Source organism: Pinus tabuliformis, chromosome 1_1, assembly GCF_031772625.1.
Source record: "Pinus tabuliformis cultivar Carrire ecotype Pingquan chromosome 1_1, CPIR1, whole genome shotgun sequence".
NCBI classification, from domain to species: Eukaryota; Viridiplantae; Streptophyta; class Pinopsida; order Pinales; family Pinaceae; genus Pinus; species Pinus tabuliformis.
Genome location: NC_142297.1, coordinates 576,173,674 through 576,185,870, shown reverse-complemented (window position 1 = coordinate 576,185,870; position 12,197 = coordinate 576,173,674). Strand labels below are relative to the sequence as shown.

General features: G+C 38.9%; 1 pseudogene; it reads right to left on the bottom strand.

Annotated features, from left to right (window-relative positions):
* Positions 1-11,613: 11,613 nt before the first annotated feature.
* Positions 11,614-12,197, bottom strand: part of LOC149214537 (cytochrome P450 782C2b-like) — a 28,273-nt pseudogene continuing 27,689 nt past the window's right edge.

The window sequence follows — 12,197 nt, the reverse complement described above, 5'->3', positions numbered from 1 at the left end:
GAGGTCAGAAAGTGGTTCAAAACCCTACCCAATGACTCCATCGCCACCTGGGAGCAACTTGAAAACTCTTTTACACAGAAATGGGGCTAAAAGAGGAATCATGAGTACCTCCTCACAAAGTTTAACACCATAAAGAAGAAGCCAAAAGAGGATATCTCAAAATTTATAAAGAGGTTCAACAAGCAATACAATAACCTGCGAGCTGAGATAAAGCCTCCTCCAGCTACTGCTTGAGTATCCTTTTTGGGAGAATTTCAGTCTAACTTTGGCTTTACTATGAGGGAAAGGAAGTCTCTCACTCTAGATCAACTCCAAATAGATGCACTTGAGGTGGAAGAAAATTTCACCTCAGCACAAAAGTCAAGAGGAAAGCCAGTCCCTACTCAGAACAAAAGAGGGAAATAAGAGGCATATTTCTATCATCGAGATAGAGAATCAGCAGACTTGAAGATGGATTAACTAGAAAATCTCATCAGGATTTTATCATAGAAGGTTGGAAAGCTTGAGATTGAGAACAAGAGCCTCTCCAGATAGAATGCTCAAGTCAACAACCGGGGTTACAACCTATAGTATAGAAGACCTCCATTGCAAATAATTCCAAGGGAGAGAAAGGATCAAATCAACCAAATCCCTCATCCTCTATTCTCATAACATGGTCCTGAGGAGAAATTATCAAATACACATGAGATGCAGCGAAATTTATATTTCGCTTTCCCTGAAGAAGAATAGGAGAATATGATTCACTAGGAGGTCAGTTATTATGGAGAAGCAACAGATGAGGAAGATACAGATTAGTATTGAAAACAATTTGCAGAGTTCATGCTAGCATAGCCACAACATAAATATAATATAAGAACTTCAAATAAGAGGTCAAGAGAACTAGAGCAACAAGAGGAAATTTCTCCCTAAGTTATTCCTCCAATACTGGACAAAGAGAAAGGAAAGCTAAATCTTGACCCTTCCAAGATAAAAGTCTTTGCATACAAGGAAGGCAATAGTTGAGAGGGACACAATGGCAAGGAGGCACCTGCTTCACTGAAAACTGCCAGTGGTAATGAATAAGGAATCGAGCTCGGAGGTATAGAAAAATTCCAACCTACATTGAACCTCTAGAAGGAGCTTGAAAAGTTAAAGATTCATGTCCCTCTGATTGAGCTTCTAAAGGAGCCTGCTTATAAAGCTTAAATCTCTTAATTCATGCATTCCTCTACCTCAGCACCAACCCATGATAGTTTAAACCTCCAAGAGGAGATGCCAATGGTTGTTTTTGGGCCACATGTAGAAGAACCTGATCCTTCTACTGCACCTTTGTATGTGACTTTGGTGATCCACGATATTTTATTACATAACTTCATGTTAGACTCTGAAGCCTCACACAACCTCATGCTAGTAGCGGTAATGGAATAGTTAGGATTAGAAATCAACAAACCATACAAGGACCTCTACTCTTTTGACTTCAAGAGAGTCAAGTTCTTAGTGATGATAAAGGACCTAGTCATGAACCTAGATCAGATCCTCGTGAAGAATGTGGTAATGGACATAGTGGTGGTCGATATTCCTTCTCAGTTTGGAATGTTGTTATCAATATCTTAGGGTTCGAAGGTGGGGGGCTCTATCAAGATAGATCTTACTTATGCCACAATTCCCACTTTTGGAGGCGAGCAATGTAGGTTGTACAAAGAATCTAGGTTTGTGAAAAATATGACCCCAGCTAAAGGCTCAGAAAACTCCCAGCTCATGGAAAAGAAAGCGACTTCTCCTTCCTATTCTTAGAAGAATATAAGAACCTCTTAGAAGAAGCATTAATACACCTGGCAAGGTAGTTTAAATACCAACACTTAAATGAAAATGAAGTATGGAAATTGTACTTCGACGGAGCAAACTCAAAAGATGGAAATGGAGCCGAAATATTGTTGGTATCTCCGGAAGGAAGCATGATACCCCTCTCATTCAAGCTCGAATTTGAGGTGATAAACAATGTGGCGGAGTATAGAGATTTTCTCCTTAGGTTACAAACGGAAAAAAAATATGAACATTGCATTCCTTTTGGTCTATGGAGACTCTGAGCTAGTCGTAAGGTAGATTCGAGACCAATGCCAGGCCCAACACTGCAGACTAAGGACGTACCAAAATGAAGTATGGGGCCTAACTGATAATTTAGTCCTGGCTTTCAATATCCAGTTTCTGCCCAGGGAAGAAAAAGAATGGCAGTCTCCCTTTTTGTAGTTGCAAGAACCTTCAGGTCCTCGCAAAATCCGCTCCTCAGATATGAGGTAGAAGTCAGGTATGGACCTTCAATACCTGATAATGTCAAGGACTAGCAGGTATTCAAGGATTACGAGCAGATAAAAAGGTTCATAGAAGTCATTGGGAGTTTTCCCACTACACCATCGATCAAGAAGACGAAGAAGAAGATCAAGAAGCCACTTCATGGAAAGACACAATGGTTGGGCATAAAATTTTGCAATTGAGAGGAAATACTATCCCTCACTGACTGGTCCCACTAGAAAGGACTTTTAATAAGGACGACATAGTCTCCAAGCCAATAGCCTCAGGGATATATGATCAAGTATAAGACTACAACATCGGATCAGAGGAAGAGCCCTAGATGATCAGGCTTTCAAAAGGAATCCGCATGCAATACAAGAAAAGGTATTTCGATCTATTCAAAACTTACAAAGATGTATTTTCTTGGTCTTATGATGATTTGAAATAATTTGATACTTATATCATTCATCATAAGATTCCTTTGAAGAGTGGGATAAATCCATGCAAACAGAAACACAGACAGATAAATCCACTCTTATGCATTTCCATTGAAAGGGAGGTAATGAAGATGTTGTAGGAAAAGATCATAGTACCTTTAAGATACTCTGATTAGGTAGCCAATTTAGTCCCAGTTAGGAAAAAGAACGGAGAGATAAGGCCGTGTGTTGATTTCTGAAATCTAAATAGGGCATCGCTAAAAGATAACTACCTGTTGCCCAAGATGGATCATATACTGCAGAAGGTGGTAGGTTCAACCAGAATGTCCATGATTAATGGATTCTCTGGCTACAATCAGGTGGCAATCCACCCCGAGGATCAAAATAAAATTGCATTCACCACCCCATGGGGAACGTTCATGTATGTCTATATGCATTTTGGGCTGATGAATGTAGGGGCCACATCTTAGAGAGCCATGGACATAGCTTTCGTAGGAGAGAAATAAAAATTCATGGTGGTCTACCTAGACAGCATCACAGTCTTTTCCAAGACTGATGAGGAGCACATCCTCCATTTAAAGCTCACTTTTGAAAAATTCAGGAGGTATGGTCTCTCTCTGAACCCTAAGACATCCCAGTTCGCCCTGAGTGAGGGGAAGCTACTTCGGCACATAGTAGCACAGGAAGGAGTAAAAATTGATCCTGAATGAGTCAAAGCCATCAACCTTATTCCCCTGCCCAGAAACAAGAAAGACGTTCAAACCTTTCTGGGGAGAATAAATTTCTTGAGGAGGACATATCCAATTACGCAAAAACTGTCAAGGGTATTACAGACATGCTCAAGAAAGAAAATGAAGTTAGGTCGAGCTCTACTGCCAAAGATTCTTTCATCAGAATCAAAGAAGCTCTAGCTGAGGCCCCGGTACTAGCCAACCCGGACTATTGAGTACCTTTCTGCATCTTTGCTTTTGCCTCTCCACATACTATCATTGTTGTACTACTACAAAAAAACAAAGAAGGTTACGAGCAACCCATTACCTTTTTCAGTCATGTCCTGAGGGATACTAAGCTGAAATACAATATATTGGAGAAACAAGCCTATGCACTAGTCAAGGATCTAAAGGCATTTCATATGTACCTACTCCAATCGGAAATCACACTGTTTGTCCCAACGACAACGGTCAAGGACATCTTGGTGTAGTGAGAAAACGAAGGAAAGATGGGTCGATGGATAGCTAAAATACAAGAATATGAGCTAGAAATAAATCTTATCGAGCTTGTAAAAGGTTAGGGGTTAGCCAAGATTTTATCTCAATCCAACTTCCAAGTTCTTGGAATAAACCGGATCACAAAGGAGGGGAGCCCCAAGCATCATCAGAGCGGGATTAGAACATCTGAGCAAAAAATTTATGTCAAATATGACGGATCTCCCTCGTATAAGAACATTGTTCATTATCTCTTATTCCTGAGATTATTGTTAGGGGTAGATAAATCCAAATACCGAGCACTGAGGTTGCAATCGCAGAAATATATCATATCCTATAGCCTTCTCTACTGGAAGGACCCGGTATGGGTATTGTTGTTATGTCTGGTGGATGGTTAAACCCATGAGGTGATAGAAGATTTTCACGAAGGACTCTGTGGGGGACACTTCATCTGGAAGACCATGACACATAAAATTATTAAGGTAGGGTTCTATTGGCTACACTATTTGGAAATGTTCATTCCCAAGTCAGATCGTGCCAGAAGTGCCAAGTATTTAATGAAAGGAAAGCGTTTTCTCCTCTCCCCCTAATTCTAGTACATGTGGAGGAACCTTTTAGATAGTGGGGACTAGACTTCATTGGAGAAATAAAACCACCATCCAGTGGCCAACACAAGTGGATATTGACAACCACTGACTATTTCACCAAGTGGGTAGAGGCCATCCCAGCCAGAAATACTACAGATGCAATGGTAATCAAATTCATGGAGGATAATATATTGTCTCGTTTTGGGTGTCCCTCCAAAATTATCACTGATAATGCCCAAGTCTTCAAATCTGCCAAGTTCACAGCTTCTATCATAAGTTCAATACCATCATCAGGCACTCCAATGCCTATTATCCTCAAGGTAATGCTTTGGTTGAGTCCTATAACAAGACTGTTGTAAGGGTGCTGAAATGATCATCGCTGAAAATCAGAGAAACTCGAACTCCCAACTAAAGTTTGTCGTATTGGTCAACCAGGTATGACCTAAACGATCCATGAGGAAATCACCTTTTGAGCTAGTATATAGTAAGGTTGTAGTCTTCCCGATCCAATTAGCAATGTCGGTGGTGATATTACTACAAGACGCATAGGAAGAGAAAAATTCCTTAACTACAAGGATAAATCAGTTGGTCGAGATTTACGAAAATAGAGAATAGATTGGGACCAATATGTCCAATTACCAATATAAAATTGAAATCTTGGTTCGACAAGAGGGTAAAGGACCAACCTTTCCAACTAGGAGAGTTGGTTATCAGGTGGGATGTCTGATGGGAGGATAAAGGAAAACATGGGAAATTTGATCCGATATGGTTTGGCCCCTTCAAGATTGCAGAACATAGGGGAAATAACACTTACCTGCTTGAAAACTTGGATGGTGAATTGTTGGAACTGCCAGTAAATGGTCAGTTCCTCAAATTGTATTTTCAAAACTACAAGTATCTATTTTACACTCATTGTAAATACCGATGTGTGTGTGTGTGTGTGTATTGTAATTTCTATTTGAATTTTTCAGAGTATGATGGAAAAATTCCATTTTCGCAGACATATTTTTTTTTGGAATGACTTCATGCCAAATGGAAGGAAAACTACTGGTCTACAAGTTCTCAACACCTCGCTAGCAAGGCACTCTCCCCAGTTGGAGCCAATGTTGTCACTCACTGCATTTTGGGTTTCAGTTGGTTAAGGTTGCCCAAGATCAGTGAAGTTTGAAGCCACCTTCCCATGTCACAAAAGCTCTCAAAGCCAAGTCAAACCCACTCCATTTCGTAGTGCCCAAAACAAGATTTCCCACGGTATATAGAAGTCCCAAGATGGACTTCTAGATAAGAAGATATGGCTTGTTGAAGATCAGGAGCTCTGTTTCCTTGAAATGAAGGAACAGAGCTTGTTAGAGGACCCCATGCATCGCAAGTCAAGCATATTGACCAGCTTGTAATCATGTATCTCGCATCATCACAGTCTCACACATCATCCTGTCAGATATATCGGCGGGCCCCGGAATTCATAGGCTCATCGGTAATCGACAACAAGCAAATTCGGCAGTCCCACATGGCTCCCGCAATACCAATGGGCCATTCTTAAGGAATTGCGGGGGGAGGGAATACGTTGATAGTGTTAATAGTGAAAGGGGACGATTTCATTTTATGAAGGAAATGCGCGCAAAGATAAGGATGGGCAGACCCTTTCACTCTCCTCCATGTGGCGGTACGCTTTATCGGAGGTCGGGGGCCCCAGGCACAGTGAATACTGCTTATCGGCCTTATCAAAGCCCCACATCCTGTAGCCCTTCATGGCCCCTGCAATACTTGATGGGTTATCCTTAAGAAATTGTGGGGGAAATCATCGATGTAGTGTTAAATCATCAGGGAGGTCTGATTTCATTTAACAAAGGAATTCAAAGAAAACCAAGGTAGGTGGCCCCCTTTCTTTCTCCTCCAAGGGGCCACGGGTACAATCCCATTGGCCTGTACGTATGACTTGGAAGCTAACATCATCAACGATGTGGCAGTACAAATGACACGTGGCACTCAGATTAAACATTTTCAGGGGTCCTATGGGGGAATTTCAAAGTGACATGTGGCAGTGATGATGTCACTCAGTGATCACAAAGTAAAAAGTGCTCCTCCACCTCAGTCTCCCCAGCTTGCAATTGCGATATGCGGGGGTTTTCCTCCCGAACATGATATATTATGAGATCCGGCCTATAAGGCTCCCATCTATGGACATTTGGCCAAGCACTGAGAAATAAGGTAACAGTTCCTCCTCCTTTGGGCTTACGATTATGATACCTTTGGTGGGCTCAATCCCGCTGATTGGCGACTGCAAGTTTGAAAAGGAGACATCAAGTGGTAAAGAATATCAAGCACAGGGGTGCGGTATTCTGTGTAACAAAGGAAAAATCCTCCTTGGATAGGAGCCTTAAGGCCTTGGCACCCGAGGACTAAGCCCCTCGTTATAGCCCCCGGTCATATGAAGGAAATAGCAAAAAGGTGCTAAAACCAAAGGGGGGCTAAGGTGCATCTATGCTCGTTGTTCTATAATGTTTTTAAAAAGAAAATTCTTGCTGTTGTAAATCCCCAGAGCATGAAACAGAGCCTTAAAGGCAGGCAGGTGGGTAGCTGAAGTAGTGAATGAAGTATGGTGCGACAGTAGGTCAGAATGGGGGAACTCAGAAATATTTATTGGCTCGTCATGGACCCTCACTCCTCTACATAGTGAAGGACTGCAAAAACAGACACATATAGTTGACCCACTCCATACTCCACATAACAAGGTATTTAGGCATTAAAGGTAGAAATGACGGGGTCAGTTGAGTAGCACAAGAGGCCATACCATGAGAAAAATGCAGCCTGAGGCAGAGATGATCACAGGATGGGCAAGGAGAGATTTCATTTATTTTCATCTGAATTTCTTACCTATTTATTATACTATAACATGCCTCCTTTCAAGGAGGCTTTTAGTTCTGTAATGTTTTTTAGACCATAGAGCCATCTACAACTGAGACAGCTAGTCGATCCGATAGCTGAGGCTAGGCCAGAGATATTTTTTTGTAATGAATGTTCTTGCTCCCCTCTCCAGATAAATATGGGAAAGAAAGACTTAACAAAGGTTCAGAAATTCTAAAGAAACACCACATGCTATTTTCAGACTGTATGGCTTTACAATACAGATTTTTCAGAATATGAAGAGAAATGGTGGTGATTCCCCCTCCGAGTATTACAATTTGTCCTCCCTTTGTTAAAACCCATTTTGTTCATGTTTCTTCTCTAAATTCATGTATTTACTGTTGTTAGAAATATTTCAAGACTTCCTGACATATTCATTGGTATCAATATGTTATGCATGTGCCTGTGAGTTCCTCACAGATTCATTTGTATTGACATTGTTAATGCTAGTTCCTGCAAGGATCATTTAAATTATATCTTTAACAATTTCTCTTCATGAATCATAGCACATAGCCTCTCTTATTCCCATTATATCTACTTCTGACTCAGATAACTATAGGAATTCTTAAAGATGCAAGCTTTATGTGTTATGCATAGAATTCTTGATGTTGTAAGCTCCATATGATGAGTTACTCCTCATCCTCATCCTCTATAATTGCTCTGCAAAATTCTATCAAATTGTAAGTCCTTGGACTACTCAATCTCCACTATTTTATACATATTTATGAGATTTGTATATGGGAAGAAGTACCAAGAAATTCATGTCTTACTCCTTTAGGTGAACAAACCAAACTGTTATATATACATATATACTATATGTGATGTCCCTATCTCTAGAAAATCATATGAGATACACAAAGTCTAGATGTGCCTAGGCACTGGTCTCATAAGTAATCCAAGATTGTCTCTGGGAGTAACAACAATGTCAACCATGGGGTATGTTTCACCATTTTTGGAGTAAAAGAGTAAAAATATTAAAAAAGTAATAAAATAACAAAACTAATTTTCAACTCATATTTTAAACTTATCTCTCTAAGGCTTTACTCAAATTTCAAGTTGGACTACTCTTTGGATGAAAAACATTAATTCCTCATCAAGGAGCACCCATGTTGCATACTTTAAATGGCCCTTGCTACACGAAAAATGAGAAATACATTAAAAAAATTGATTGCAATCACGCTTTTCATGTATTTCTCATTTTTCGTCTAGTGGGGTCCATCAAAACTATGCAACATGGGTACTCGTTGGATGAGGAATCAAATTATGGATCCAACAAGTTTTGCTACTCGAAATTTGAGTAAACCCATAATAAGATAATTTGAAAATACGAGTTGAAAAAATAGTTTTTCCTTTTTTCCCTCTAAAATTTGATGATGTAATCTAATCTTATTTTTTTATTTCCACTATTATTTTATAATTTCCTTAGGAGGCCCATTTTAAACCTCAAAATTTCCCTAATTCCTTGAAATGATCTACAAATACCATGGGAAAAAACCACCATGCCCAAAAACCATGCGCAAAACCATGGGTAGGTCCACATAAAATAAAATAAAACACACCCAACAATAGATGTTCTCTTATTGATAAATTTCTCTAAGAAAAGGTTCATCATTTATCATCAACATTAACATCATTCTATTACCATAATCCTGGTCAGCAACTCTGACTCATGGTAAATCAACAACATCACTTGGTTACCATAATTATGGTCGGTACCTTTGACCTATGTTGTATCATCACCATAATCTCGTTCGGTACTTCTAACCCATGGTACATCATTTTCATCAACTAGTCATCATAATTTTAGTCGATACCTCGGACCTACGATGTATCATCACCATCATCCTGATCGATACCCTTGACCTAGACTAGTATTGGTTAACCATCAATCTAGTTAACATCTTTGACTAATGGTGAATCTCCAAAGGCCTCACTCTTCATGAGTAATTTTGGGCTTGATGCTAAATGTTCTCACTCAACCTATCTAGAGATTTTGAGCCTGATGTTGAAGGGCACCCACTCAACTAAGTGATTCTAGGCCTCTAGGACCATTCTTCCTAATTCTAGTCAACATAATTGACATAGGAATAATGATGGTCCTTTGCTGGATCATTCTCCCTAATTCTTGACCTAGAGAGAATGATTGTCCCTAAATAAGCTAACTATGTTGATGTTTCAATCCACTACCTGTGGAAAGAATCATGCTCAACAAGTTGTCACTTGGAGAAATTCACCAATGATCCAAGTTGTCACTTGGAACCTAGTCAGCACCTGTGACCTATGGTGAAACCTTGGGCTATTACCATTCCTACATGTTAATTGAATGGTAAATTTCTTGTCTTATGTTAGAGGCACTCACTCGCCCACTTGGGGAGCACTTTGGGCCTTGATTCTCTCTGGGCCATTCTACGTAGCCACATTTTGTGGCCACTGGTCAATACTTTGACCTATCTATATTATGACCTAGGAAGAATGTCTACCCCTTGATGCAATGACATCGCATGAGGTTCCAAAGACAGAGCAACCATCTAGGATAGCTTTAGAGAGGGGATCTAGGAGGACATCAATGGATCCTTGTTGATTAGATGATGGGCTTCCATTACTCCATTGCATCATTGGTTGTGATAAGGTTTCCTTGACGACCATACCTTTGAGACTTTGATGCAATGGGTAACAATGTGTTATGTTACAAAATATGCCTTTCATCTAAAAGGGATTTCATCACAATCCAACTTTTAACTCGAAACATATCCTTCAAATTTTGATGTTTGCTAAAATTTCCTTACTAAATTTCATGTCTACACATGCATACATATGTTGCAATACACTAGCATTTCACCTAATGAATTTGAAATGAAATACTGCTAAAGAATTTCCACTATATTTTAGAAAATTATAATCCCAAAAATGTAGAGGGACGTTAAACAACCTTACCTAGATGAGCATCATGGAGAAGGAGTTCAAAGAGGGGTCACAAATTGGATTCTAGGGTTTGATGTAGAGATCAAAGTTGCCTTCGAACCATTGACCAAGGTTTCCCTAGAACCATTGACAAAAGTTCAAGTTTCAATATCTATCCTCAGATAAGTCAAACTTTATTGTGAAAAATCCCTTGGCCCAAGGATAAATATATGTTTCTTCCTTTATTTGTAATTTCCATGTGTAAGAAATCTAGAAATCATAGATCTACAAGTTTTAGATTAGAAATTATTGAATTTACAAGTCAATCCATTCTCTCTATAAAATGTTGATGATTATGGTGCATTCTTTTCTATGAATATAATAAATGTTAATTCTTCATCAATCATACAAATTGTTTGGATTCTACTAAAATCCACTAAAAAAAATTTTATGACACATTCTTAAAACACAAACTAAAAATCCCCATTTTTGAAAACTAATCCAATATGAAAATTTTATATATATATATATATATATATGGCAAGGGGTAAGTAGTCAACATAATAGAAAGGGAAACTTCAACAACGATAGAGGATGGCATAAAAGACTTGAAGGAGTCAATCATATAGCATATGGCATAAAAGACTTGAAGGAGTCAATCATATAGCATAAACGACAGTAGCAAAGACAAATTGAAATGGTCATTCTCTTAAAAAAAAATAAACTTTAACAACGATAGAAAATGGAATAAAATACTTGAAAGGGTCAATCATATAGCATAAACTGCAGTAGCAAAGACAAATTGAAATGGTCATTCTCTTAAAAAAATATTAAACTTCAACAACAATAAAGGATGGAATAAAATACTTGAACGGGTCAATCATATAGCATAAACGGCAGTAGCACAGACAAATTGAAATGGTCATTCTCTTTAAAAAAAAATTGAAACAATCATTTTATTTTTAATAATAAAATAATATGAAAACCCTAAAAATATTAACATTAAATGATAATTATTAATTCCATTAATATTTATAGGTATAAATAATACCTTTATTAATGAATTTTAAAATTAAAACATAAAAAGTGGTTATTATAATGCTACCTTTTATCCAACAATATATTATATTGCTGTATTTAATTCTGATCACACTATAACATACATGATTAGAATACATCTAATGCAATAAACAATACACAACCATAAACCTGACTCACTCACTCCATGAGATATGACATAGTAACCCAAATTGTTCGCAGACAAAACCTTTAGTACTATGTCCAACTTTTGTCCATGTTGGAATGAAACATTCACTGCACATTGCCAGCATTGTGAGCCCCATGACGTAGTCGAGGTGTAGCGAATGCAAGTAACGGGAACTTCATGGGGCTAGTAACTCCAAATCCTTCCTCCATGTTAAAATCGACCTGGCCCTCCGGAAGTGACCAGTCGAACGTGCAGACAAGAAGGGCTACAACGTGTTGCATCTTAACGTACGCCATGTTCGCAGCTCGATAAGGAGAAGGGCAAAAATCTGAAGACATTCTCGCCGATATTTATATTGGTTGTGATCCGTCCTAGAGTCTTTTCGAATCTTTCCGGCCTGAATCCGAAAGGCTCGTCACAGAATTTGAGGTTATGTGCAAGACCCCATATGTTGACAAACATAACGCATTTGGAGGGGATTCTGTAGCCTGTAACATCCACAACCTCTTCATTAAAATGGGGATCTGTCAACAGAATCGGTGGATGGAGACGAAGAGCTTCATTCATGACGCAATCCAGGTATGGAATCTACCACATGTCGAATTCATCCATTAAAATCGGGATCTGTCAACAGAATCGGTGGATGGAGACGAAGAGCTTCATTCATGACGCAATCCAGGTATGGAAT